General features: G+C 52.7%; 1 protein-coding gene across 1 annotated transcript in view; it reads right to left on the reverse strand.

The window, feature by feature from the left end:
- The window catches only part of CSK (C-terminal Src kinase), a 53641-nt gene extending 28565 nt beyond the window's left edge, over positions 1–25076 (reverse strand). The window contains exon 1 of the mRNA XM_090029119.1: positions 24526–25076. The gene's annotated coding sequence lies outside the window, so the exon portion shown is untranslated. The remainder of the gene's footprint in view (positions 1–24525) is intronic.
- Between the last annotated feature and the right edge of the window lie 424 nt (positions 25077–25500).

Raw genomic sequence — 25500 nt, forward strand, 5'->3', positions numbered from 1 at the left:
GGCCAGGTGCCCCCCACGCCTTTTCTGTGCCCTGCGTTAAGTGTGGGGGTACCAAGCCATCTCACTGCAGAGTGGCATAGGGTGCCAGGGTCGGGGGGGAGGGGGCTGGAGGCTCGTCTGGGATGCCGTGCTCGTTCCTCTGAGCAGCATATGGAGGGATAGGAGGGAACAGGACTCCCTGCTCCCCTGCTCTGCCAGACCTCACTTGTTTCCCAGCCAGCCCACCCCATCCAACACAGGTCACGTGAAATGACCTCTCCCCAGTCCAGCGGCTGTTTGAACGCTGCCTGCAGATTCAGCCAGAGAGCCAGCTCGGGGGGCAGGGTGGCACATCCAGCCCTGGGAAGGCTTCAAAGGGCTGCCCAAGGAGGGCTGGAAACCCTCTGGCAGATGCCAGATCGTGGGGACATTCACCTGATCCCTAGGAAAAGCCCCTCACTTGCCTTGCCCCAGGCCCTGCCACTTGCAGCCACAACCCTCAGGCCTTCTACAGGAAGTAAAGGCAAACTCACAGTGCTCCTGGGAAGGAAGGCAAAAGGGCCTACTCCCAGAAGGGAGAAACTGAGGCAGGGGTGGGCATCACTTCCTCCAAGTCAGTGCCAGTGCTGGGAATACAACCCAGGTGCTGCAAATCTCAGGTATTTCTAATGGTACCCATCACCTTAGTATCTGGACACCACGTATGCCCAGCATGGTGCCAAACACAGTTGCCACAACTCCCTGGGGACTGGCAGGGGAAGCGGGAGGTCCTGATGTGCAGCTAGCCCCAGGGCATGCCCCAAGGAGGAGGCAAGGTGCCACACAGGTATACTCCAAGGTGCCGGGGGCAGCAGTAATGGGAAGAGAAGCTGCTTGCGGAGGAGTCTAGAAATAACAGTCACAAGCTGGCAGAGGGCAGATTCAGGCTAGATATCAGGAGGCGCGACTTCATGGTCAGGGCGGCTAGGATCTGGAACCAACTTCCAGGAGAAATGGTGCAGGCTCATACCCTGGGGGTCTTTAAGACAAGGCTAGACAATCTCCTTGCTGGGGTTGTTTGACCCCAGTACTCTTTCCTGCCATGGCGGGGGGTCGGACTTGATGATCTGCTCAGGTCCCTTCCGACCCTGGAAACTATGAGTCTACAGCACGGGGGGGAAGCCCTGCTGCTTTGGGCTGGACCCTGACACAGGCTGGCTGACCTCACGCTCTTTCCAACACAAAAGGCACCAGCAATTCGGCCCCTCCCAGGACCTAGCATCACTGCTGCCCCTCCAGCACGTGAGGCCAGACTGGCCAAGAATTGCTCATGCTGCCTTCGCCTCCAACTCCTCCCAGCCCCTCACTAGGGGTGCAGCTCAGCCCCCAGAGCCCCACTGTGTGCCCCTACTGACCAGCTCCAAGAGGTGGTGGGGCAAAGCTTTCTGCCAAGTCTGCAGGGCAGGATAAGGCCCCCAGTGCCATCTGCTTCCAGGTGGGGACAGAGGAGCTTGTCTCACCTGCCAGCTGGTGCTGCATAGGGTGGCAAAAGCAGATGACAGGACAACAGTTACTGGAAGATGATGAGGCAGGTCTCAGCCCTCTACCAGGTGGATCAATGGGCAGGGGAGAGGGAGGCACTCAGTCTAGATGTACCAAGGGTACAGATACACTAGCCATGTGCTGAGTACCTTTAGGAAGTCAAGCTCAGCCTGAAGATAACTCATCATCAACCCTTAGTGCCCCAAGAAAATCACCACCCGTCCCTGGGGTTCCTTGCTGAATGACTGGAAATGAGTCATCTCAGCTCTATACCTCTTCCCCGTGAAGAAGAGCTCCCCGTGGCTCTTCTTGTCCTCCCACTCCTCCCATAACAAATGCCCAACCTCCCGGCAGACCAAGTGCCTGCAGCAAGCTCCATCTCTCCATCCAGGGGGTATGGTCCCACGACGATGGGGGCATCAGGCCTACCTCATGGGAGAATGAGCAGCAATCCACCAGGCCAATGCTAGCACTGCAGCTCATCAACTGGTCCCTAAGGCCAATTCTGGCAATGCAGTCTACCAACTGGTCCCTAAACCTGCCAGCGTTCCCACCAGTAGGGATATTAAAGACCAAACCCCCTCAATTTAATATACTTAGAAAAAAAGCCCTAGTTTTATAGCACTTTCCATAAACTGAGAAACCAAAGCCGAAACATCTCTATTGGCAAGAACACAGGCATCCCTGCACAGGCTCTACAACAGAGTCCAACTGGGTGAAAAACAATGCTTCATCTTGCACGAATGCCACCTTGCTTCACCCAGATCCGGTCCCTATTGCATCTAGAGCTGTATAGAGATAGACAGGAAAAAGATGGCCCTGTCTGAACATCTTGATAATCCAAGGCCCTAATCCAGCAGTTGGGTCCATGCTGTGCAGACATATTCAGTAGCCTGTTGTTCAGCCCATTCCCCCTATGCATCTCACTCCAGGCTTGTGTCCCCAGCTTGAAAAGATGTCAGAGTCTGCCCGCAGGAGGTTTCACAGGAGAGGAGATGGGCTGGGTTGAGGTGGGTCAAAACCTTGATGCAGACCAGCTGAGCTGTAGTTCAGCCTGGTAAAAACCTGAAGAACCTGGAAGCTGCTAGTCTGCGAAGAATCAACTGCATGATAAGGCAAAAGGCACCTTCACAGGGAGAGGCAGAAGAGGCCGTCTTTGGTATGTACAATACTAAACTCTTTCATCTTGCCACTTGCATAGGAAAGCACAGCCCCATAAAACAGTGTAGCTTGCAGACGCCAGGTTCCCCCCGCTCTGATGCAGCTGGTGGAAGGACACAGTTCAGCAGCCTGAGGAAATGGCTGCAGGCTCATAACTTTGCAGGTATCACAAACAATCTCCTTTCTGTAGAAAAATCGGGCACTGATAGACCAGCAGTGCATGTGACACTCACTGAAGTGTCCTGCCCTTAGCGCATGATTAGCTAATTAGCAATAAACAATTTCTCTCTATCAGGACATTAACTTGCATCAGGAGGCTGGAAACCTGGGGAACAAGACCAGAGTGAAATTCTCCCTTTCCAGCTCAGCTGAGCCCAGTCCCTTAGTGGAGCATTATTCTTTCTGATGCCTTGCTAAAGTTTATCTGCACCACCCATGTCACCGCTGAGCCGCCTTCAAAAAACAATTTGATTAACACATGCAAAACCCTCTGCTAATACTCCATTCACACTGGACTTTTATCACATTCAGAAGGAATCAACTGGCACTGAAAAAAAACAACCAAATCAGTATGAGGATGGGTTTAAAAAGCAAGAGTGCCCTCAGTTTCCTGCGAGAGGTTTAAAAAGCAAAAGACCTTTAATTAAGCAAGGGCACCTTTAACTATAACTTCTCCTCAGCTAGAGGTATTTAGGCTTTGTTCTCCAAGTCCCAAATGGAGCATGAAGGAAGCCGGCTGTCCCAAAATTGCAGCAAAATCAGATTCGCCCCTAGCCAGAAATACTCAGATTGCAGCCGGCAGTTCTCCAAATAAAACTGCTATTTGAGGAATTTAAAGGGGGGGGAGGTGGGAACAAAGTTTAACTTACAGAACGCCTAAATAAAAGTCACTGGAGTTTCTCCTTTTCAAGCCTCTCTCTGCCGCCCCAACAACCCAACCACTGCAACCTTTGGTTGGGGCATGAGAAGCAGGAAGTGAAAGCGCAGCAGCAAAAAGCTAAGTGGAGGAAAGAACAGCTCCAACCAAAGCTGGAGATACCAAGGCCTGATCTGCTCTGGAGGGTTTTTACCAGCAGGGCAAGGCTAGTGAAGAGTGCAACTAATTTTTTCGGCTGCTCAGTCCTAAAATAACGGCAGTGCTACCACATGGAAGCACCTTTCTCTGCCAGGCCCGATTCTGCCTGCCAAACCGATAAATGCTGCATCGGCAAAGGCGCCTATTTGCCGACTGAGCTGTCTCTGCATGAGGTGCAGTGGCGAGCAGTTAAGATCTCACTCCGGATCCAGAAATACAAGTTCAAGACTTGCTATGGATTGGTGCCAAAAACCACCCGCCTCTGCCTGGCCTGGCCCTTCTGGCTGGACCATCACCAGCACCTCGCTGGCTGCATTCCTCCCTTGCATGCGCTCACGGCTACAGAAGGCAGCGTGCCTTAACCGCTCTAACCCACTGAGCCACAGTGACCTGGGCAGACCTTTGACCTTGATGCTAGGGCTGCATGGACATCACAGCTGTCTGCCTGTACGACTAGGATCATGTTTTCACCCACTTGATCAGCAGAAGCTACCGCTCTAGAGACAGGCAGGATGTCAACGTTACACTTCCACCCGGTTTTGCTCACAAAGGCGCGATTTTACCATACTAGCACAAATTTTATTTGACACAGCGAAATTATAAACCAGAATTCAGTGCAATTCAAAACAATGTTACAAACAGTGTGCACATATTGCCATCCACAATTCTCAGCCAGGGGGCTGGGGCACCCTGGAGTGCCATGAGATCCTTTAAAGGCTGCCACAGGGTGCTGCACCACCTTAGCAGTGTTAGATGTGCAAACGTCTCTGCACAACTCACAAGATAAACCCAGGGGTGTAGGTTGTAGCCATGCTGGTCTAAAGACATAGGCAGACAAGGATCTTTGCTTCTTCAGCCTGACGAAGGGTATTTGTACCTCAAAGCTTGCAAAGAAGAATTTTTCCAACTATTTGAATTGGTCTAATAAAAGATATTACGATAAACTCAGACATTTCAAACAGGAATCCAGAGCATCACAGCCGTTCTGTCCTGATGTGGCCTCTCCAAGCTCTTTGCGACATAAGAATTGCTCCAGTATTTACCTCAGGTCAAGAAATGAATGAAAGGCGAGCTGGCATTCGGACCCGTGAATCTACCAAGGTCGGCAACCTCTGGTCTACATATATCAAAACATTTTGGTACTAGCACTAATGCTAGTGCTCCACCTGAGACCAGAAACTATTTGGCCTCTATACTGCATTCCCACAGACAGAGGCTTAGCGTCAACAATGTTCAGTGGGCAGAGCCATGGGGAACAGGCAATACTAGCAAAAGCCGGGTTTTACTGGTACAACTGTGCTTCTATTAACAGCTACAGGGATCACGCCCCTGACCACCAGGGATCCGGGTTTTCTCCAATTTAAAAAAATTCCCAATTTTTAGGTTAATAAAGTAACCCAAAATCCACATTTTTCCATGATTAAAGTGAAATGCTGCTAATACACAGATATAGACATATAGGGATACAGAGATATCTATCTATCTGTGATGGTATTTTATTTTGATAATGGAAAAATGTGGATGTGGATTTTGGGTTACTTTTTTTAACCTGAAAACTGGGGATTGATTTATTTATTTATTTTTTAAATCGGAGAAAACCAGGATCCCTGCTGACCGCACAGCCCAGGTCAGAAGCCTGCAGTGTAGAGCTGACTTGAGCATACTCCGCTGGGGCAGCGGACCCATACACTTCTCCCTGCTAATGTTGACATGGCCACTTGTGTTTCTTGGAGGCCATCTCACTAAGCAACAAGGACAATGGGCAGCATTAGGGGAGACCAGCTCTTTGATAACCAGATCCAGAAATATTCAGGGGGGTTGCTTCAGAGGGAAGCCAATTTAGGAAGCAGGGGAAGAAAACAAAGATGCAAAACTGGGACATCTGAATTATTTCCCCCTCCACCAGTTGAGCTCTATAACCAGCTGCACCCAGCCATACGGGGGGTGGGGGGTCACTACATTATTCACTACGCCACTATGTTATTTACTATGTCACTATACATGATGACAGAGCAAGGAGCAATGGTCTCAAGTTGCAGCAAGGGAAGTTGAGGTTAGAGATTAGGAAGAATTTTCTCACCAGGAGGGTAGTAAAACACTGGAGCAGGCTACCCAGAGAGGTGGTGGAAGCTCCATTGTTGGAGGTTTTCAAAACCTGGCTAGACAAAGCCCCAGCTGGGATGATGTAGTTGGAAACAGTCCTGCTTTGAGCAGGGGGCTGGACTAGATGACCTCCTGAGGTCCCTTCCAACCCTCATTTTCTATGATTCGTCTGAGCAGTTGTGCAGTATTCAGGTCTTTGTAGCTCTGTGGTTGTCATCCGGCTCCCATGAGCCCTTGCTCTACTAGCATCAGCAGTAACAACCAGGTGTTGGCAGAAAGAAGCTGTCACTGTTACGTCTTGGGGCACCCTGTGTGCTCTTGGGTAGACAGCCCCAGAGCCTGCTTCCTAAGCAGGGCTGCTCCCCGCGGGTATTGAGGGCTGCAAGCACCCACAGCCAGGCTGAACAGCTGTTAGCGACAGGAATGGGGGGTCAGATTCTACAGGGGACGCAACGGTCGACTAGCTCATGCCTGCAACGTTTTGCTAACCTGGAACAACGTACAAGCTGGAGAGATCTGAGCATGAATTTGCAAGTTTGAAAAAAAACAAAACAAACCACTCCAGGGCTTGGTTTGATGCACTGCCAGTCCTGCAAACTCAGCCCGAGATCTCGAACCGAGCGAGTCTGATCTGTCTCTGCGATGCCAATCTACACGGAAGCACCGACCCACCCTCCCAACCCTTGCCTGCTGCCGAGAGGCAGAACTGCTCTGTGAATGCAAAAACCTGCCCTGAGATTATGAATCTGAGTGCACGAGCACCGAGAAACATGAAGTGAACGTCTGCATGGCAGCGCTAACCTCAGCCACACGGTGCGGCCTCTATTTATATCGATGCAGGGTTTCCTGTTTGGGAGGGTTTTTCCCTGATTTTGCACCTAATTATGGCTCCTTTCTGAGTTATAATAAGCTTTTCTTCATGTGCAGTTTTTAACAAATTCTGTTTCTGCCCCCCCCCCCGGGGGGGCCCAATCAGCTTCTTTGAAGACCAGATCCTCACCAGTGGATCACCACTGATGGCTCAGTACAGCAGGGGTCAGCAACCTGCAGCCCGTGAAGAGGTCCTGCCCAGTCCACCAAGCCAGGGCAGCAGTGGCTACTGGTGGCAGAGGAAGCGGTGGCAAGCTGTCCCACGTTAGGACCGACTGGGATTCAAGGTGGCCCACATTAGGACCGACTGGGATTCAATTCGTCCTGTTGTTGCTAAAAGGGTGGCCAACTCCGGGAATACAGGAACACAACGAGTGCCTCATGCTCGCCATTTCTTAGGTTTCGTGGTACTGGATAACGCTGCCTCGTTCCACCACAGGTCCCCGTCAGACTCCACAACCAGCCCCCAACATACTGCAGGATGTTGGGGATTTGTTAAAAAACATGCTCTTCGGTTCTGACGGGAAGGAAAGTCTACCACCTCACCACCCCCCCTTCCGCACACACTTTTGGGGATTTTCTGAGTGCCCTGGAGTGGAAATCCAGGCTGGGGTTTTCAAGAGACTTTTGGGTGCTCGGTTTGAGACGCCTTCAAAAGCCCCAATTCTCAGGAAGCACCAGGCAGCTGCTCTATGAGATTCAAATGAGAAATGAGGCCCTCGTTGCTCACGCATCGTCGGAAGGGAGAGACCGAGGAAGGGGTGCCTGCACTAGCTCTTGATCTCTGTGCATCGTCTTTCTGGACGGCGCAGCTTGAGGCAAACAAAGGTTGCTGGGCTCCACGCAGGCGTAGCTAAGGGAAAAATCTCTGGCTGGAGTTATGGAGGGGAATGGGGGAAGGGTCAGAGCAGCTCACACCATGGGCCCAGCTGGCCTGGCAATTCGAGGACCATCAGATCCCCTTTGAAGCCTCTCAAGACAAAGTCATCAGTTGGAAAACCTGGGCTCCTTAACACATCCAAGCTATATATTTAAGCTAGAACTGGCCTAACTCAGTGATACTCAGACCACGTCTCCCAAGATGTGACTTCAACTTATCGCCTGCAGCTCCTCACTGAAAATAGTATCCACAGGAGTTTTACTCTTTAATGCATTGGGGTTGGTCTTGCCTATGATTGCACATACTGCATCATGCATTCACCAGCTGTCAATTCTCCTCCATTTTCGACCTGTGCTAGCATTAATCACATACCGCAGCGCTTTCTTTTGCACAGCAGCGGGTTTGCCACAATTCAGCTAAAGGCATGCAGGTAGGCTGCTGGGACTCTCTGAGTAACACACATGGCTTATGTGGCTCCAGAAGCTACTGAGCCTTGTGGACTCAAAGGTGAAGCCTCCGAAAACCCAATTTGCTTTCCCCTATCCAGTCTAACCCTCAAAGGGACCTCAAGTGTGCAAGGACCCAGCACACACCTGCTGCGGGAGCCCTCATTCGCCTGCTCGCATGTCAGCCTGGAAGGTGAATGCTGCCTTAACCAAGATTTTTGCATTTCATTTCCCTGCACATACCATTTTCAAGATCCTCTTGGCAGAAGAGCCACAAGGCTGTAATTTCCACCCCCCTCCCCCACTCCCATCTTTTTAAAGGCTGCAGAATAGGAGCACTCTGACAGCAGCCAGGAGAGCTGGAAGTAACGTGATCTCCCCAGATCCCCAGAGATTCAGAGCGCTTTCAACTACTAGATCTAATCTAATTTACTAGCTCCTGACATCCCTTCCCCCAGCAAAAGCAGTCTCTTTTCTCATCCCACTCGCTGTGATCTGCATGGCAGCAGCTGCTTCTAGCTACTGTTTGTGGAGGGGCGGGGAATCTATGCAGGATGCTGTTTATTTCAGCGGGGGTAGAGAGGGCACAATGGTCGCAAGAAGCTGTGTTCCCAACCGGCTTAACAAGAAGGCAAGCAACCCCACAGTCCTTTTAATAAGTTGCAAGCCAAGCAGAAATGGAGCCTGGGTTGAGGGGCAGGACACAACACCTCCTGGGTTTGCAGGAGATGCTCTGGTGAACGGCTCAGAGGCACGGTGGGGCTGGAGGTAACATCTCCAGCTAAGAAACAAACCTGAGGTCCCTCCATAACTGTTAATACCCCAGGGTGATTCTTGTGCAGGTGATGAATTGGCCTCCATGACTAAGAGATTGCATCCTATTGGCCCCAAACTCCTCATATATAGGAGGTAAAAATAAAATAAAATAAAAAATCTCTAGGCAAAACCCCAGGCTATATAGCTTTGCTAATGCAAAAAAATTGCAGCTGCCCTTTGGAAGATGGATGAAGCAGAGTGATTGGGAGGGCCCCCTGGATGAAAGGCATTACAGAAAGAAAATGAGTCATCTTCTTATCCAATCAGATCGATTCCCAGCAGATTTCTCTGCCCCCCACCCCGCTTCAAAGTGCATGCTGGGGGACAGGGAGGGGGAGAAGGCAACCGGATGATCCCATTTCCTTTTTTGACACAGATGTGGGGAAAGCAACCCTAAGAAGAGCTGCCCCTATCAGTACAAGGCATGGGCAGTTTGAGTGACAAGGGTGCGATGACCAGGTCTCTGCTTTCTCAATTCAGGCTCTGCAAGAGAGAGCCAGGATCTGGCCTGATTGGCTCAAACATGGTTAAAACACCGACACTGGCAGTCTGGCTCATCACAACCATCTTGCAAGCAAAGGTTCTTGGTAGATCTTGGGAGATTTGCTTCATTTCCTGGCGCTGCCACAGCCGCCCTGCATGTGCTAAAGCAAGTCACTTCAACTCCCCATCTCCACATCCTACCAGCACAATGGGAATATTAATACTCCCAACTCTTGCCCATCTCATCTATTTAGATTGCAACTTCCCTGAGGTATTAGGAGCTGTATCACTAGGAGCTTGGATTTCAGACATATGCTCATCAGCATAACAACTAACAAGGGGAAACAATTTAAATCACTCCTTTCAATAACTGAGATATGCCCAGCTGATGCCTTATAAAACCAACATGAAAGTTTCCTTCAAAGCAATATTAAATTAAAATGTGAAGTGAACTCAGTTTCCCAGATTTCATAGATGTTTGGGTCAGAAGGGACCTCTGCAGATCATCAAGTCTGACCCCCTGCCCTGGGCAGGAAAGAGTGCTGGGGTCAGACAACTCAAGCCAGGTGCATGTCTAGCCTCCTCTTAAGGACCCCCAGGGTAGGGAAGAACACCACCTCCATTGGAAGCCCATTCCAGATTTTAGCAACCCTTACTATAAAGAAGTAAAGTTTCAGTTATACATGAAGGGTTTCTGGTAATGCCACTGTTTGCAGCACTGCTTACAGGGAGCAGGTCATAACTTGTTGAATGGATGTGGCTCCCACATCTGCAGGATTTGAGCATCTCAGACTCCTTGCTATGAGGTGAGGGTGGGAAAGGACACCCCCATTTTACAGAAAGGAAAACTGAGGCACTAGCTAACTAAAGCACTGATTTCTAACAGTGACAGTAATAAATCACTCATACAGGCAAGCAAGAGACCAAGTCTCTCGGAGCCCTAGAGATGAACTTGGCAGAAAGCAGCTGGGTTTGTGATGCTCAGCTCAGGCTCAACAATCAAATGGTTCCTTCTAGGGGCAGACTTTGTGCATCTATGGGATGGGCTTGTCTACACAGTGCCAGGCCTGGCCCCAGGCTGAACAGCAAGCCTCACCCAGTCCCTCCAGCTCAGCATCGTTACCACCCCCCCCCAGAGTGGCCTTCAACGTGTACCCATAAAGATGCCTGTGACAGCCTGAGAATAGCAGGCGGGAGCACAGGGCTGCTCTCGGGCAACTCTGTGGCTCCGTTCCCAGGACTTGGCACATGCTGCTCAGGATCAAGTGGGTGAGGCAAGGCGTGCCCCTTGGCAGCAGGCCCAGACCCAGCACGGGAGCGATGCAGACAGGCCCTGTGAGTCACACACAGTCTGGGACACAGTTGAGGACTGAACCTGGGTCTCCACTGTCAATAAAGACAGCCTGAGCCTGCAAATCATTTCCTCATGTGAGCTGCCCCCTGCCCCTCCACTGGAAACACAAGTGCCAACAAACAAGCCTGGGAATTTCTGCTGACAGCAGCAGAGGGATAATAACAGGAGGCTTAATTAAATAGGGCCATAAAATCTTTGACATTTGCAAGGCAAAATTCAGGTCTTTAGATTTCCAAAAGTAGAAGGTTATCATCTCATATATCCTCACACAGACCCCCAGGCACACACTTTTCCACATGAGAAACATATCTTTAAGCTCTTAAACCAGTGGTTCTCAACTTTATTAAACTCAAGTCACCCTTGTTAGACTGAAGGTACCCCCTTGAAAAATGCCAATTCTGAGCTTTCACTCATTTTTTGACTACACAAAAATGCTAGAGCAATTCTTCTATTGCAAAGGACTCAGAGACACCCAATAGGGCGGACTGTTTTTTATACTCTGGATTCCTATTTGAAATCTCTGGATTTATTTTGCAAATCGCATGTAGGTGTTTGCACACCTCACAGTGCTATTATTGCGTGGCACCCCATGGCACTTGTAGAAGGATCTTGTGGCACACAGGTTGAGAATCACTGTCTTAAACTCTTATTTAGTCATCTAGAGCAGTGTTTCTCAATCCATGGGTCACAAGAATATATGAAAGGGTCACGCACAAACTCTAAAATTTGATTTTCCTTTGAAGGAGAAAAATGTGGGAAACTGGCTTTTTCTCTTGCAGGCTGGCCAACACACCCCCCTACCCTGCCTCACACACCCACCCTCTGCCTCATACACTGTGGGGCTGAGGCCTGGGGGGCAGCAGGTCAGGAGTGAGGGGCACTGGTTTGGGACCAGCCATCAATGTTTACAAATGGGTCCTGGTACAAAAGAGGTTGAAAACCACTGATCTACAGCAGGGCCTGCAACCTCTGACCCACAGGCCAGATGTGGTCTACAAAGAGATTTTAATGGGCCACAAAGCTAGGGAAGCAAGAATCGAGGGCAGTGGTGGTGACTGGGTCATTAGCAATGGCCTGCCTTAGCACTGAGCTGCATTAATTCGGGTAAAAGGTTGCGACCCCCCAACCTAGAGGACAGGATCTTCAAAAGTTTCCAGAAGCCGAGAGTGTGATTGCCCTCCAGCTGCAAACCCTAAGTCAGCCTATCTACAGCACGTTACTTCCTGGCGGTGTGGAAGTCTGACGCATCAGCTGTGGCATTGCTACAAACAGAGCTCCAGCTTGGTGCTTATCAGCACTGCCTTCCACTCTGCTGTTTTCACAGCAAGGGGATGGAGGGCACCCAGAACTTGGCTTCTCCAGCACAGATGAGCACTCTGCGCGCAGAAGCTTTTTGCGGTACGTCTTCACTTGATCAAGCCTCGGTTAGGTGAACAACATGAGAGCTGAACAGCAGCTTATCTGTACGCCCTTGGAAGTGTTGGTTTTCTGCAGAAAACCATTCTCCTCCAGAACTTTAGTTAATGCATCACCGTATCTGCAGTCAGAGAGACCACTGGTATTGCATGCTACTCTCTTGTAAGCTTTAAATAAAGCCGCAGGTCTTATTCGCATGGGTAGGGGGCGGTGGGTGCAGACTGCAGGACTCCTTGTAGACCATATCCAGACCCGCTGCCAGTGCCAGTGATGGGGTGAGCAGCAGGGACGTGAACTGCCACAGGTGTCCAAGCCACTGTGACAGACGCTGCCATTGCTTGCCATGCCGTCATTGAAGCATGTTGCAAATAGGGCTCCATATCCTGGAATTTGGTGTTGGGCCCTGCCTCTAAACTCCCAGCCTCTTCTGGACCCCTGAACACATCTTTGACACCCCCAATTTAAGCCAATAGTGTGCCTCTACCTTGAGGTTTGACACAGTAAATTGTACCCGTGTCCCTTATCCCAAAAAATTCAGCAATCTCAATGGCTTTCCAGCCATGCTTCCCAAAGGCATTCAGCTAACAGAGGATGCAACAAAGCAGTAAAAGAAACCATTCTCAATATAAATGCTGACAATTTGCTCACCATTAGGAAACCAGACAGTCTAACACAAAACATGCACAGCAAGGACTCAGCAATAAACAATTAAAATACATTAAAACTAAGGGTGTCAAAGATATGGCTCATGAGGCTAGGGTGGCACAGGCTGCAAACCACGCACGGGACTAGAACCAGCACTGTGGGCAGTGCCCATTACAGTTTGGGGCATGCACTGTATAAAGCACCTGTACCAGGCAAGCCTTGAATGCCTGCTCTGAAGCCAGTCTAGACTGGGCCTACACATCATCCTTAGGCACTGGAGCCTGCGCTCAGGGCCAGTCCAGCTTGGGCTCCTTATGCAGTGCCCGCCCTGTGCCAGCTCTGAACACGCACCACAGGGCCAGGGCTTGTCTGGGGCATGCACTGCATGAGGTGTCTATGCTGGACCAGTGTGCAGGCCTCAGTACAGACCAGACCCATGCCCCTCATTCAGCCCATGACGCTGGATGTGTTAACATCCCTGATTTAAAACCATATCTCAATGAACATCTCAATAAAAGAGCCCAGACTGAACTAATGAGATGCATCCACTCTACTTAATGATACAGCCACATTGCTGTATGCAGGAGAATCCCCCTTTCAGTCACCATGCCTGCTGTGAGCAAGGAACAAAGACTTACTCCTTCAGATCAAGCAATGAGGCAGCAGGGAGCCAACTTATTTGATGTGCCACAAATTAAGCTCCACACTCTCCCCGAGAGCCACCCTGATCCCCTTTTCAGGCCTGATCCGCTGCTCTGCTTTCTGGTCCCTGTCCTCTCCCTGATCTGCCATATGCCACACACAGAGGCTGCCCATGCCACTTGTGGCACACGTGCTGCAGGTATACTACCCCTGCAATAAGGGCTAATGCATCTCAGAGCTTCTCCCCACTAATATCCGTGGCGTCTGCGTACAACTGAGGAGCGTTACAATCAAGGTCATCTACAGCCATATATTTCTTTTTTAATGAACTGCCTCCAGCCGCATTCGCACATCTTTTCTATTCCCTTTCCCTCATCACAGCAGCGACTGAAGTGCATGAGCATAAACGCTTGCAAAAAGCAAACTCGAAGCCAGGCAATCACACGTAGGATATATCCAACCAGGAAACCCAGCTAAGCATGTGGCTACTGAATGATTAGTTCAAACAGCCAGCCAGAGAATAGATCGACTCTATTATGCTCGTAGACTCGCTTCTAGCCAAATGCAAGAACAACTGGGATCTGTCTGTTGACACGCTGTGAACGGATGAGGTGGAGAAATGTATTGAATAAACTCTTCTTTATGCATCACTTGCTGGGGACGAGTGACATTAACAGCTTGCAACCCTCATCAAATGCTCTCTTGCCCTGCAGACTCATAATGGGCTTTGCCAGTGGCAAATAAACCGGGATGGCTCTGGCCATACTGAAATGTGGCCCACTCTGGGATGAAACACATGTTCTCCTTTACTTTCTCCATCTATGCCCCTGTTAATGGGACAGCAAAGGAAGGAGTAAAACCATCTCAACAAGAGGGACAATTTCAGGAAGGCGAGGTCTCATACTAAGATGCCTTTGGATTCTGTTGGAAGCCTGGGAGTAAGTCAAAACCTAGTTTCTGGCCAGCAGACAGCGTCTCTTGCGATACCGTGCCCCTTATGCACCTGCTGAGGAACTGCCTCAATAAAAGACCACTTGCACTTTCCCTGATGGCCTCCAAACCGATGCACCATGATCCTCCTTAACTCATGGGCGCTGATAGGATTGAAACCCAACTGATACAGCTGCAACCAGACACAGCCGCGGCCAAGGCTCTGGAAATCCCCCTTTCCTCCTCTTCCATATCTTTTAGATGAGCTCTTCCTCCCTGAGGGTTATTTTTGAGTTGTAGTTTGACTTTTAATCGTTACTCAGCAATATGTAGTTCACACCAGTGGCTCCCAATTACAGGGGGAGAAAGGAGTGGGGTGCAGGGAACACACATCAGTGGACTGTGACAATAAGGAAAGGGTCCGGAGGACAGGAACAGAAGGGTCCACCCAGCACCAGCCACCTGGCCCTGCCCCCCACTAACAAAATCCAAGTTTATCTCCAGCGCAGACCAAACTCACATGGGAAAGGAGAGGAAGAAAGCCAGGACTGGCTCTCCTCAGCCGGGGGTCAGGTAGTGGCACCGTAATTTCTTTGCTGGGCCAGACCCCAGTTCTCCATTGCCTCCTCCGACACCCTGACCATACCCATCCATTGCACTAAGAGGTCATATCTCTTCTGCTCGGATGCCGCTGAGTGCCACTTCCCCATCAGCAAGCCAGGCTCACAGAGAAGTCACAGGCACTCTGATGCAGCTCAGCAAACATCTCTGGATGAAATGCGCTCTCCGAGGCCAGGGAAGCAGGGGAAAAGGGATCAAGCCCTGCTATTTTTGGATGGGTCCCTCTGGGAGCCCACAGTTCATGTCAGAGGCTCCTTTCCCTCGAAATGTGCCTGCATTGGCTGGAGAGGAGGCAAACTCCAGCCACGGGCTGTTTCAGGAGGAAATACAGACAAGGGTGGGAGGAGGGGAGCAGGGAGGAAGAAGCGATCGACCCGGCTGGGCCAGAGGCTCTTTGCCAGCTGTGGCTCCTCGTCCGTCCTGGGAGACGACGGGCGGCGAGAACCCGCAGATAACGGCCCGGCGCAAATCTACCAACCCTCACGTCAGAGCCGAGGCCGACTCAATAGCAGAGGCAGCTGATCCCCTTTCCTTCCCCACTCCAAGCTAGTGGATCATGAAAAGTTAACTGCCCTGGAGGGCAAAGGCAACACAGAAGAGGCGTAGCGTGGAGCCCTCCCCTCTGCCCACGTGTCCGGAGGTCCGGCCTGCAGAGAGGGCCAGGGAGGAGGCCGGAGGGTGGCATCTCTGACGTGGACGCTGCTGCCGGCCTTGCGAGAGAGATGGGAGCAGATTCTCTTGCATGTGGGTGGGAATAGGCTTAATGTGGGAAGCCGACTTCAGCCTTAACATGGGCAGATGGCCTAGGAAGGGGGGGAGGGGTCTGCGCTGTCCACGAACACAGGCAGCTCCTGTGGTTCCTCCCACCTCCCCTGCTAAGCAGCCACAGGTCATCACTATGGATGCAAGTGGTCCAGGAATAGGACTCTGACTCTCCAGCATCCTACCAGCTTCTCCAGTGGCTCTGAAGCTTGCAATCATTGGGCTAGGTCCCTACCTGATTTACTCCATTACTTGCTCCAGGGCAACCGGTCCAACACCCAGGGATGTCAGCAGAAAGACACCCGCTGGCTTCGCTGGGCTTTTGGATCCAGCCAAGAAAACCAGATCACAAGTGATTCCCCAGTGGCTCTGCTGAACTCAGTACAATGAAACGCTGCGGGAAGACGCCCCGGCACAGATGCACCCCACCTTGCTTTTGCGAGGGAAAATCCACAAAGACTGCTTGTGTCACAGGTTGGCCGCCCCTGCAATAAGCTAACTAAATCAGAGATATGCAGCTTTCAGAAGCAATGGCCTGCTTATTATGGAGGCTCAAAGTTCACCGCCTGAAGAGCCACAGTCGACACATAAAAGCTGCTTATTTCGACAATTACTGTTACTCTCTCCAGGGTCGCAGGGGCTGTCCTGTACTAGGCTGGGGTGCCCTGCAGTCAAGAGTGTGATTCCCACAGGTGCCTGGAGGAAGGGGGCAGCCTCTCCTCTCCCCTGCAAGGACCTCGCCACAGTCACCTATGCCTGGGTCGGCCACCTGGCAGCAAAGGAAGCTCCCATCGCTGCTGCATGCTGAAATTAGCACACGGTGCCGCAGGGAGATTCCCAAGGGGAGCCACACATCAGGAGCACGCTGCTGCCCTGCTCCAAGAGATGCCCCCACCTGCCAACACATATCCAGGTGAAACTCAAGGATGATCCCGTCTCGAGCAGGGGACTGGACGAGGTGACCTCCAAGGTCCCTTCCAGGCCTACTTTCCTACAATCCCATAAACTCAAGGCACCGATGCAAAGCTTTATGTTTCAGCACCTGGTTCCCTATGAGATCACAGCTCTCTCCCAGCTGCTGACTGCTACCTGATGACACTGGGACTTTCTGGGAGAAACCTCAACCCTGGGGCTCGCTCCCCACTTGCACTACTGGAGCCTGAATTAGTGGCATGCTGGAAGGCTTCCTTGCCAAGACTTGTAGAGGGGTGGGGGAGGGAGGGGGTAGAGTTTAGGGCTAGGTGACGGGTGAGGAAGGTTATTTAAAACATCCCCCTCACTAACTGGTGAAAAACCTTCTGCGGATCAAGGAGGAAGGTGCAGCTCCTTTCCACTGTGTTTCCAAGATGGTGCCTACAGAGGGGAACTTGAAACCATGCTTACAACCTGTATGCATGCAGTACCACTTAAGTGCAGCCACCTCTGGGGAGGAAAGCAACCGCCAGTCTAAGCCCAGCAGGCCTAGGGGAGGAAGGAAGGAAAGGCAGCACGACCAAGCCAGCCTGATATTTCCATCGTGCCAGGAGGATTTCTCCCATCCCTGCAGCAGAGACTGGACCACAGCCACCAAGACTGACCACAGAGCAAGCTCTGTGAGGCTCAGCATATCCAAACGAGGGAAAAGTGGCTGAGTGCAACCAGCTGCAATTCCTGACTGCCAATCAATGGAGAGGGGTCTCTGGACTCGATTCTCATCGACCTGACTCTGGAGACAAAGAGGGAGGCTCCGAGCGGGCAGAAACGGTGTGTCCAAGGCTCCTGCCCAAGCCTTAATACAAAGGAGATGCGGGCAGCAGGAGTTTCAAACCCAAGGCTTAGCCAGCTGCTCAGCATGTTCCCCCACACGTCAGAACCAGGAGGAATCACAGTCACTCCTGCAGATCCCATCCCACGGCTGGTCCAATCTCCCTCCTCCCCCTGCACCTGCTTCTTCATCCCGCAGCACAGCAGATGTGAACCTTGCGATTGCCGGCGGGTGGGGTGGGGGGTAACCCAAGTGACAAGCCCAACCCTCCATCCCCCCCAAAACTAGCCACCCCTGCCCCCAGCACGCACACACTCTCCCCTACGCTCCTCCTCATCACTGCCTGCAGCAGAGAGACCAGGGATCCACCCCCCCAACCACCACCACCACCGACTGACCTGCATAGCCATTGAAGCCACAGGCTATAACAGAGCTTGTCTCTACAATGGTGGAGGCTGCTGGGATCTACGGTAGCACGAAGGCTGCCCGGGCCAAACGCCATCGCACCAGGCAGAAGACTGGAGCGGATCCTAACCATGCAGTGCTGAGCCTCTGCAGCATGGGGCCCAGCCAGCAGCTTTTCAGCCAGCCTTAGTTATTTATGACTTTCCAAGGTGGGTCAGGGCCAGGGGGGTAGTATGGGGGGGATACAGTGGGGAGGAAGAAAGAGAGGGAAAGAAAAAAACTTACAAGACCAGAGCAGAAGCTGAGAAGCATCTTTGGTTACATAACAGGAGAGCAGAGAAGCAAAGGCATCAGTGAGACGGTGGCTGCCGGGCTCCACTGAGAGATCCCCGCTTCTCTTTCATCTCCTGCGGTTCCTCCAGCCAGAGGGGAGGACAGAAGGGGGAGGACAGAAGGGGGAAGAAGGGGGAAAAAAATTCCCCACGGTGCCTGATGCGAAAGGAAAATCCTGCACCAAGAGCTGAGGTTGCAATCACCGGGAACCGAGAGCACAGTCGCTTCGGTCCATCCGCCTGCGTGCTCGGCGGCCAGATGCTATCGATTCCTAACCCCACCGCAAGGGCAGGGAGTGCGGAGGAGCGGCGGGGCGGGGGGGCACACGTGCATGGGAAACAGTGCATTTCCATTTCAAACCCAGTTCGCAACTTTGCTGCACACAAAAGGGAAATCATAGCATAGGCTCCCCAGGCAGCCTAGCTCCCCGGCCTGTAGGGACCTCCCCTGGAGCTGATCTCCCTCTCCAGGAGGGAGGGGAGGCAGGCAGAGCACAAGTTGCTTTGGCAGTGGGTGAATGTAGCACTGTGCCTTCCAGTTTGGTTTTTGTTTTTTTAAAGCCACAGGACAAATCCCACTGGATTATCCCTAGTCCGCCCCTCGGCCGATTCACGACTGTCCAGCAGTGGCTATGACCATAGAGTCTACTTCTCCGATGGCCGCGTCACCCGCTTCCAACCACAGCCCGTTCCACAAGATACAGCCAGGCCTGAAAAAAACTCAGCAACCATCAACTAGCCAGCAGATCTGACCCGCTAGCCATGGGTTGGGAAAGCAGCCCTACCAACAAGAGAGAAATCCTGCTCCCACTCCCAGCAGCTGGGGAGAGGGGCTGCATGGGAATTCACATGCAGGGGCTGTCCCTGGCCCCTGCTGGAAGCAGACTGAAGTGGGAAATGGAGCGATCAGCAGGGACCCCTCACCCAAGCCAAGGAGAAAGCGCTGATGTCTGTCGCTCCTCACCCTGCTAGATGATGCCTCAATTATACAGGGCCTCATCCTTTGTATCCCCCGCTCGGCTTGTCCACAGCTGTTGGCTGGAAGGAGCCACCCTCCTTGTGCCCCAGGCCTCCTCAGCCTCTTGATGGCTGGTACATGCTGATCTGCCCCCATACCTTGGCAGCTCCAATGAAAGTGTTCTGCTCTTCTGCCCACCTGCCATCCCCACTCCACTGTTCGAATCCTCCTGTGCTGCAAGCAGGCCCAGGACTGGTTTCTGCTGCTGCTTAAAGGCCACCCTCCCCCAAGGGAAATTGTACTGGGTTTCACCCCTTTCCTGCCTGTACAAGGAGGACGAAAACTGATCAAAGTCTCCTGGGTTTCATTCTGCTGCTGGGCCAGGATGGGAGCTGCAGCTACACAGGGGTGGTCTCTGCCCGCAGAGGCAAGGAGGCAACACTCAGATGTGACAGGTTCTTCCCAAAAGACAGAAGCCTTCCTTGTAAACCAGGGCTGCCAAGTTTACCTGCCCCCTTCCCCAGGGAGGATCTGGATGAGAGGCCAGATCTGGACCCACCCCCAGCAGCAGGGCAAGAGTTAATGCAGCCATCGTTCACCCCACAGCCACTCACACACATCCCCAATTGGGCTCCGTACCCCAGAACTGAGCAATGGGCCCTGCCCTCACTCACCCCCCACCCCTATTCCCTGCCCTCCAGAAACTTGCAGGCTGGATGTTTAACAACTTCCCCCCCCGACACACACACACTTCTAGACAAAAAGCTTAGCAGTCAAGACCTGCACCCTACAAATATTCCTGATAACCCACCCTACTTAACACCTGGGGTGATCTAACCCTAAGTGACCAGATCCCAATATCAGACACATTCCCTAATGCTCAACCTGGATTTCCCCTTCCTGAATGAAAAATGAAACTGAACTTAGAAAAAAAGGCATCATACGCACAGCAAAAGATTGTATCTGCTGCCATAACACGTAACGCCCACAATTACCATAACTGAAAGAAGAAAGAAAAATGTTTTTGCTTGATCGGTTGGGGTGTGCGAGTTTCACAGCACGGGAAATCTAAAGTGGGTTTTGATGCCCCTCTCTTGTCTAGTCAGGGTCTTGGCCTCTTGGAAAGGACTTTTTCCGCAGGGAGAAAGGAACAATTCAGAAGAAAGATGATGTTATTGGATGCCTATAACAACAGGAATTATTCTGGGACAGGTGCTTTAAACTCAACCCACCAAGACGTGATTTTTTTTCCCTCTGGGATATTTTTAGCTAATCCCTGCACCTCAGCTCAGCCCTGCAGTTCAGGCAAGTTCAAACCAACCAACCCCAAAGCCGCATCCTTCCAAGCCATAACTGGCACTACAATTGTGGATGCTATTTCTCCACTAAAAGTTCACACCAGTATAACCAGTGCCCACATCTATCCTTCCTTCCCCCAAAATACTTGTAGGCTAGCATCATGTGCCCAACTCCATAAGCCTAGTCCATGTGCAATGCGAGGACCAGCTGAAGGGCACTGCCTTAGAAATGACTTTAGTGAAATCTTGCAAGTGCCCCGTTCTCATAAATCAGGCCAAGAGCATCTTCCACTGGTTTCGCTTCAGCTTCACAATTCAGTCAAACGGAGGCCCAAACTGCAGGCAGGCCACCTCTGAAGTTTAAAAACTTTGCAACCCAGCCGAAGAGAGCTGAGCAAACTGAACTGAAACTGTGCCTTCAACTCAGGCGGCGCTAACAGGGGACTGCCGCGCGCAACACAACTCGGGCTCTGACGTGATCTGAAATACAACAGGGGCAGACAGACAAGACAGTCTCTTTGTTTCGTGGGATAAGCCAGCCCCATCGGGTTCCAAACAGCTTGGGTCATCTTATTTTCTTTTATCCCTGGCTTTACCATGCGAGAGAATAGTAACTGAGCTTCACATGTGCTGGGACAGCGAGTTTCACCATAGAGGGAAGCAGTGAATGCTGACAGTTTACACAGATAAGAAAAGCATTCACTTCCTTTACTGTTTACCCTATGCTTTCCTCCCCCAACACCTCCCCACCCCCCACCCCCATGCCATCTCTGGAGCCGTACGAGTGACAGTAACTATAAAAGCAGTATCACAGCTTGAGTTTTAGCCACATGCATTTGCCCCAAATGGGTTAGATCAGTGATTCTCAGCCACGGTGCTGCAGTCCTCTGGGGCGTCATGAGATCTTTTCAAGGGTGCTGTGGGATGCTGTGCCATATAAGCACCCTTAAGTGTGCGAACACCTACACAAGATTCACAAGATAAACCCAGAGGTTTCAAAACAGGGATCCAGGGTGTTGAAGCCGTTCCTCCCTGCTGTGGGCTTTCCGAGTCCCTTGCAACAGAAGAACTGCCCTGGTATTTTTCAGACAAGGTTCTTTGGGTAAATCCGATATCTTTTATTAAACCAACTCAAATAGTTGGAAAAAAAAATTTCTTAGCAAGCTTTTGGGTAAAAATACCCTTCCTCAGGCTGAGGAAGCACTTTTCCGCATTCAAGCAATGAGTGAAAGCCAAGAGCTGCCATTTTCTGAGGGGGCCCTCAAGTCTGATGAAAGGTGTTTTGAGTCTACCAAAGTTGAGAACCACTGGGTTAGAGAGTTACTGCCAGCTGCAACCATGACTAGAATAGTCTTCCTACACCCATCGCTACAGGGCAGTGGTGCTGAACGAGCAGTAGCACTGATGGGAAATTGTTATGGAGGGGAAGAGAGGCCAGCCACAGACTCAGCCCTGCAACATGTGCTGACTGTCTGGGGGAACCCCTCAGAGCAGCTAGATTTGGAAACCTTAAACACATACACAGAGCCACACACATGAAGAACAAGATACAGCCACGGGGCAGGCAGGGGCAGCTCCACCAAAGTCATCAGGTGGAGGAAAAATAGGCAGCAGCTGGGAAGGGAAAGTTGTCCCCTGCAACATACAGTCATCAGGGACCAGACCTAGGGGGCCAGGCCACCTTTGGCCTTACCAATCACCAGCCAAGGGGTCAGAAGCGATTCTCCTGAACTAAGACCACTTGTTCCCTCAGATTTCCTCACCCCACATTGGATTTTAAAGGTGGACGGGATTTTCCTCTCTTTTCAACTCCAGAGCCAAGAACACCTCCTCCGAGCAAGAATCGCATGAAAGCAGGGAAGGGACCTCACCAGGCCATCTAGTCCAGCCCCCTGCTCAAGGCAGGATCAACCCTGAAAAAACCATCCCAGGGGCGAGTGCTGTGTCCCGCTGCACACTCAACACTTGCGTGGAGTTCCCTCTGTTTTAAAAGGGTCTTAGACTGGCAGCCCCTTGCATCTACCTGGAGGCCCTGGCAACTCCGAAGGGACCCAGCACCAGAAGAAAGCAAACAAAAGAGAAAGAAAGAAAGAGGCCTGAAAGTAAAAGGCCTGAATTAAAAGGAACAAGCCTGCATGGGGCTGAGGGTGACTTCCATGCTTTGAAGCACTGGCCCAATCAGCAAAAGTGTAAACTTTGCTGGAGTGAACAATGGGAAACCTGAAAAGAGAAACAGGCCGGAGGCAACTGCTGGCTCCATGGAGCGTGGTACCCCTGGCACCCGCCCGCCAGCAGAGCCGAGGCTGCACACCAACTCTCCGTACCAGCACATGTACCACAGGGGCAGAACATGGAAAAATTCCTTCCTGACCCCTGCCTATGCCCTGAAGCCTGAAGGTCAGTTCTTCCTCTACGCGACCCGCCCCAAACCACCAAGGTCACACAGTTATCCAGCCCGTTTCATTCCAACCGCACCATTTGGCTATTTGATTTCCTGCCAAACAGCCTGGAATGCCACGGGCCAGCAAAACGCTGCGGGAGGACACAGCCCCTTTTATTCTCAGCGTACGAGAGCAGAAGTCTGCATCCATAAAGTAACGGAGCAAAAGTCACCGTTCCTAAGTTTTCACCGGACACTTAAACACGCTGTCAGGTCGCCCCTCCTGCTCGCCTCCGCTGTGCACTAAAGAACCACTGGATGCTTAAAAAAAAAGAGTAAATAGCCTCACGGATCCCACCAAACCCATAACCGCAGCTTCAAAAATGGCAGCACCACCACACTCACCCATCCGGGCAACATCCGGTAATGGCGCCTTTGTGGTGGCTGCCCTGATCTCAAACCAAAGGCCGTAACCCAGACCTTCTGCTTGTCGCCCAGCCAGCTCACAGCAATATGACTCACTTATTGTCAAGGGGCGGGGGCAAAAATCCAAACTCTCCACATTCAATAGCTTGGTTGTTTTCCACAATGCAGAGCTGAAAGGCTAAGACTGGCTGTAGCCCGGCTGTCTGCCTACAATGAAATGCATGGGAGGTGACAGCAGCAGTGTATCATCCAGACTAAGCCAATACATATTACGCTACAGCCATGAGTTCCTGCACGCTTGATCCCTGGGCTGCGGACCGCCAGCCAGAGGCCCTGGGCACTCAAATCTCCGAGGAGGATGGGCTCTGCTCTATGAACCGGTCAGCTCCTTGCAGAAGGAGAGGCAGCAATGCTCTGGGCAGGGATGATGGAGTCCCCATTGTTTCAGCTGCTGTCATCTCACCCTGGGCTGCCACTCAGCTCCGAGAGCCATCCTTCAGGAACATGCCTGTTCCTTCTTGGCAGACAAGGCGGAGGAACCTAGTCCAGAGCCTGTGTGAAAGCCAGCTCCTCTCCCTTCTCCCAACCGTCCAGCTGGGCACCTCTTGGCTTATTTGAGGGAGGTATAAAACAGGAAACTGGTAACTCAAATCCACCCCAGGCCCCATGCTACAGCCAGGGCAAGGCAGAGAGGGAAGCTCGCTCATTCTGAGTCCACTCTCAGCACATCCCAGTCTGATCGCACAAGGAAATGAGATTCGGGGGTGGGGGAGGGAGAGCTCACAGGCCTAGGCCAAGTAGGAGAGCGATGGACGTGCTCTGGAGACCCACGCACCATGTAAAAAGTCTTCTCTCTCTCTGCCTCCCCGCTAGGTCACAGGGACAAAGCGGGCCCTTCGCTGGGCTGCTTCATCGGTACCAGCACTGGGCCTGCCCCCAGCAGACGGTCCCCCGGGACTGGGGAGCAGGAAGTGACCATACGCAAGGCTCCCGCAAAGTGCCCAGTGGCTCTCCCCAGCCTGAGCTGGAGTCAGACCCTTCCCTCCCTCACTCTGTGAGCAGCGGGTGCCCGAGGGACGCCCGAGGGTGGCTCCCACCCACCAGGCGGATGGCAAGGAGGGAGAGCTGGGATCCTGGAGTCCACCCAAGGCCGGATCACGCGGGAAAGCTGTGGAAGGGGGAGGGCAGGACGCAGCCTGGGCCCCTGTAGTAACCACTCCCTTCCCTTCCCTCCCCGAAATGTGCGAGTGCTGCGGGGGGGCAGGCGGGAGCACTCACCTCTCTCCAGGCTCCGATCTGCCTTTGGCTCGGCTTCCACGCCGCGGAGCCGGCTGCTCAGCGCGGGGCTCGGCCCCTTGCCGGGTATGCCATGCGGCGGGCGGGACACGGCCCGGGCGCTGCTGGGCCGGGGTGGAAGCGAGAGGTACAAAGGGTGGGGAGGAGCAGGGCTGGGGGCAGCGGGGCCCAGGGCGGGAGGGATCGGGGAGGAGGAGGAAGAGGAAACAATGTAGCAGCGCCCGCAGCGAGGGTTCCAAATTCGAGCGCTGCGGAACACCCCGAGCGTTCGATCTCCGAACGTTCGGGCTCGCCGCGTTCCAGCCGCGCCTGCTCGGGCCCCTGCCGGCCTGGGCGGGGGAGGGGAGGGGGAGCTCTGCCTGCTCCTCGCGGGGGCGAGGCGAGGCGACGGGCGCGGGGCTGGCGCTCGCTCCGTGCCCCCGGCCGGCCGCCCGCTCCCTCCCTCCTCCCGGGCTCGGCGGGGAGCTCGCAGGGCCTGCTGGAAGGAAGCGGAGCCCGGATCCGTCCGCCCGGACCAGCGCGCCTGCGCCGCCTGGGCTCGACCCCATCCCCGGCCGAGGCGTGGGCGGAGAGATCGCGCCACCTGCTGGGCTTCCCCGGGCACCGCGGCGGCGGCGGCACGGCGCTGCGCCGGGCCGACGGGCGCAGCCTGCTCGCCGGAGCCCGTCAGTGGCAGCAGCTGTGCTAGGGGATCAGAAGCAGGCCCTCCTACCCCTCTGCCGGGGCTTTCAAAACTTAATGCCCTGATCTAGAAACTTGGGAGTGGATGAGAGAGTTGGAGGGAGTCCAGCCCCCTGCCCCAGGGGTAGGAAGTCAGCAGGGATCATTAGACAAGCATCCAAATGTGTCCTGAAGGCGTTCAAAGTGGGTGCTGAACGACCTCCAGCGGCGGTCTCGTCCAGACCTTGGGGGCTCGGACAGTGAAGAAGTTCTTCCTTATGTCCAGCCTGAAACAGT

The sequence above is a fragment of the Crocodylus siamensis genome, chromosome 15 (assembly GCF_052110815.1).
Source record: "Crocodylus siamensis isolate JL-2025a chromosome 15, ASM5211081v1, whole genome shotgun sequence".
Lineage (NCBI taxonomy): Eukaryota > Metazoa > Chordata > Crocodylia > Crocodylidae > Crocodylus > Crocodylus siamensis.